Below are 3070 nucleotides of genomic sequence, written 5' to 3'. Positions count from 1 at the left end.
ATTGAACAGTTAAAATAGAGACCTTTTACTATTTGCTCGTTAATAGAAAAACTTTGTGGACCCCTGCTTTAGATCATAACTGACAATTCTACAAGTTATATGAAGGATCTTGATTATAAGAACTTGTAATACAAACAGTGGTTTTGCTGTAATAAAGGCAAGAAAAAAAATGTTACGGAATAAATATGAGATCAATTCCCACATTGTATATGTCCTTCAGGTATTATTCATCCAAATATTGTTGGCCCATCTAAAGATTATCCAGAGGCGCCTGGCTGGTTCAGTTGGACTCTTGATCTTGGGGTTGTGAGTTTGAGCCCCGCTTTGGGCTTGGGGCCTACGTAAAAAACAAAAAAAGAATATCCAGACATGCACAATCATAATCAAATTTAGTCAGTTGGGGGTTTACTGACTTTCAAAAGTATAAAAGTATCACTTTATATATATTCATTGATTTTGTTGTTATAAAGGTATAATTGTCAAAGTAGGAGAAGGAATATAGAATATATTTTATTAGTTTGTTGCCTTATCTTATAAATTTTAATTATTAGCCCTATGATATATGGGCCTCTGTTAGTACTCTTGCTCTGGGTCCCTCAAATGCTATGGGGTGCCTGGAGAGGCTTGGTAAGAGTGTAAACAATTAGCACTCAGTAGGCACTTTTTAGTCTGTTGGGGTCTTGTGCCCTGAGCAAAGTCTCTGAGAGATTTTGCCGACCCAAAATTCATATATTGAGGCCCTAACCCCCAAGTGACTATCTTTGGAAATTGTGCTTTCGGGAGGTAATGCGGTTAAGTGAGGTTGTGAGGATAGGGCCCTAACCCTGTCGGACTATGGTCTTGTAAGAAAGGAAAGAGATCTCTCTTTCTCTCTGCCTCCCTCCCTCCCTGCCTCTCTCCTCCCCACCCTTGTAAGAACGCCTGGAGAAGGTAGCCATCTGCAAGGCAGGAAGAGAGCACTCACCAGAAACTAATGCTGCCAGAACCTTAATCCTGAACTTTCCAGCCCCCAGAACTCTGAGAAAATAAATTTCTTGCATTTAAGTCCCACAGTCTATGTTTTGCTGTCACAGCAGCTGGAGAAGACTAGACCGTGTGTCCAAGGTTGAGACGCGTGCGTGCACTTACACACACGCTGCCGGAACCGAGCCACTTGGGGAAGGGGTTGCAGGGTGGTGAAGCAAGCCTGCGCAGGGAGAACCTGTGGGCTCCCCGTTATTAGCGTGCTTGGTGAGTGGGGGCGGCTGCATGTAGAGGTGGGAGGGAAAAAGGCTGATACTGAGCCTCTGTTACTACTAGGCTCTGTCTCCTCTCTCTAGTTCTCTTTCTCATTGGCAATGTGCACAGCCTTCAGAGTGAGATGTAGATTGTGGCCTTAGTCTGTTGATTGTCCGACAGTCCGACAAATAAATGATGATGTATGTTATTGACTCCTTTTCTTCATCTCCACTCCATCTCTCCAGGCAGTCTTAGGACAGGTATTTGGGCGGAGAGAGGAAAACTGGATTCCTCCACGGCAAGTTTGTTGACCAGAAGATGAAGAGAAAATCCTTGCAGGAGCCCCGATCCAGCGTTTCCTTGTGGGACAACTGTTGGGAAGAAATGACAGGTGGGCCTATGGGAGCAAACATACCTGCTTCTCATCTGTCCCCTTTGGGTGGCTGGAGGCTCCTGGCTCACAATCAGGGCATGTCTACCCAGCAACCATCTGCTGCCTGGAAGCAAGCTGAGTATGTTTGATTATTTTCAAAGGAGTAGGAGAGAGCAGTGATGGAGCCTATGTGGATTCATGGTGAGGTGAGAAGGAACTGGGTCAGAATCTGGGCGGAGAGACCCTGATCCCTTGACAGAAGAAGTATGGCTGGGGGGAGGGGGGCAGCAAAGTGAGCTGTGGGCACAATCTCTCCAAGAAACATCTTCCCAACCATAGGCTGGCCTGTCTGCAGTTAAAACCTTGAGAAGACACTAGAATAATCCATGTGAAAGTGAGGCCATGATAGCCATAAGAGAAGGCAGGCAGGTAATCACCATAAACAATGAGATACCACTTAACACCTATTGGGAAAACTAAGTAAAATAAACAGAAAAAAACAAGTGCTGGCAAGGATGTGGAGAAATTGTACCACCGGCATGAACATAAACAGGTTCGCTGCTCTGGAAAACACTATGGTGGTTCTCAAAAACTGCAAATTCAAATTACCATGTCCAGCAGTTCCGCTTTTGGGTATGTGTCCAGAAGAACTGAAAACCAGGACTCCAACAAGTATTTTGTACGGCCATGTTCACAGCAGCAAGACGCACAATAGCCCAAACATGGAAGCAACCGAAATGTCCATCAACAGATGAATGGATAAGCAAAATGTGGTGTACACGTATGGTGGACTGTTATTCTGCCTTACAAAGGAAGATTCCGACGTAGACTAAACCATGGATGCGCCTGGAAACTAGTATCCTAAAATAAACCGGTCCCAAAGGACAAATACTACGTGATTCCACTTACATGAGGTACATAGAGTGCTGAATTTCATAGAGACAGAAAGTAGCATGATCACTGCCAGGCGCTGAAGGGACCGGGAATGGGAAGTGGGTACACGGTTTTAGTTTTGCAAGATGGAAAACGTTCTGTGAAAGAATGATGGTTTTTGTTGCACGACAATGCGAACATACTTAATGTCTCTGGGCTGTACACTTAAAAATAATTAACAGGGCAAATTTTACGTTACGTACATTTTACAGGTATTTTAGTTTTTGATTAAGCTGTGTTTAAATTTTAAGTAAACATTTAAAAAAGGGGGGGACACCTGGATGGGTCAGTCTGTTAAATTTAAAGGAGAAAAAGAGAGGGCAGGGCAGAGGGAGGTGCCTTTTTCGCATGCCGTGCACCCGTCTCTGCTTGCTCTTGAGGTCAGAACTTGCCCGCATCACTGAGTTGGACCCTGATTACAGTCACCTGTGGAGCCTTTAAAAATAACAATGATTATGAAGCAGATTCTCTGGGGTTGTATCCCTGGGCACGGATGCTTTAAAAGGCTCTGTAGGTGATTCTCATGTGCACCCAGGGTTGGGAACC

The sequence above is a fragment of the Crocuta crocuta genome, unplaced genomic scaffold (genome assembly GCF_008692635.1).
Source record: "Crocuta crocuta isolate KB4526 unplaced genomic scaffold, BGI_CrCroc_1.0 scaffold475, whole genome shotgun sequence".
NCBI lineage: Eukaryota > Metazoa > Chordata > Mammalia > Carnivora > Hyaenidae > Crocuta > Crocuta crocuta.
The sequence above is the reverse complement of the archived record's forward strand: the minus strand, read 5'-3'. Positions refer to the sequence as shown.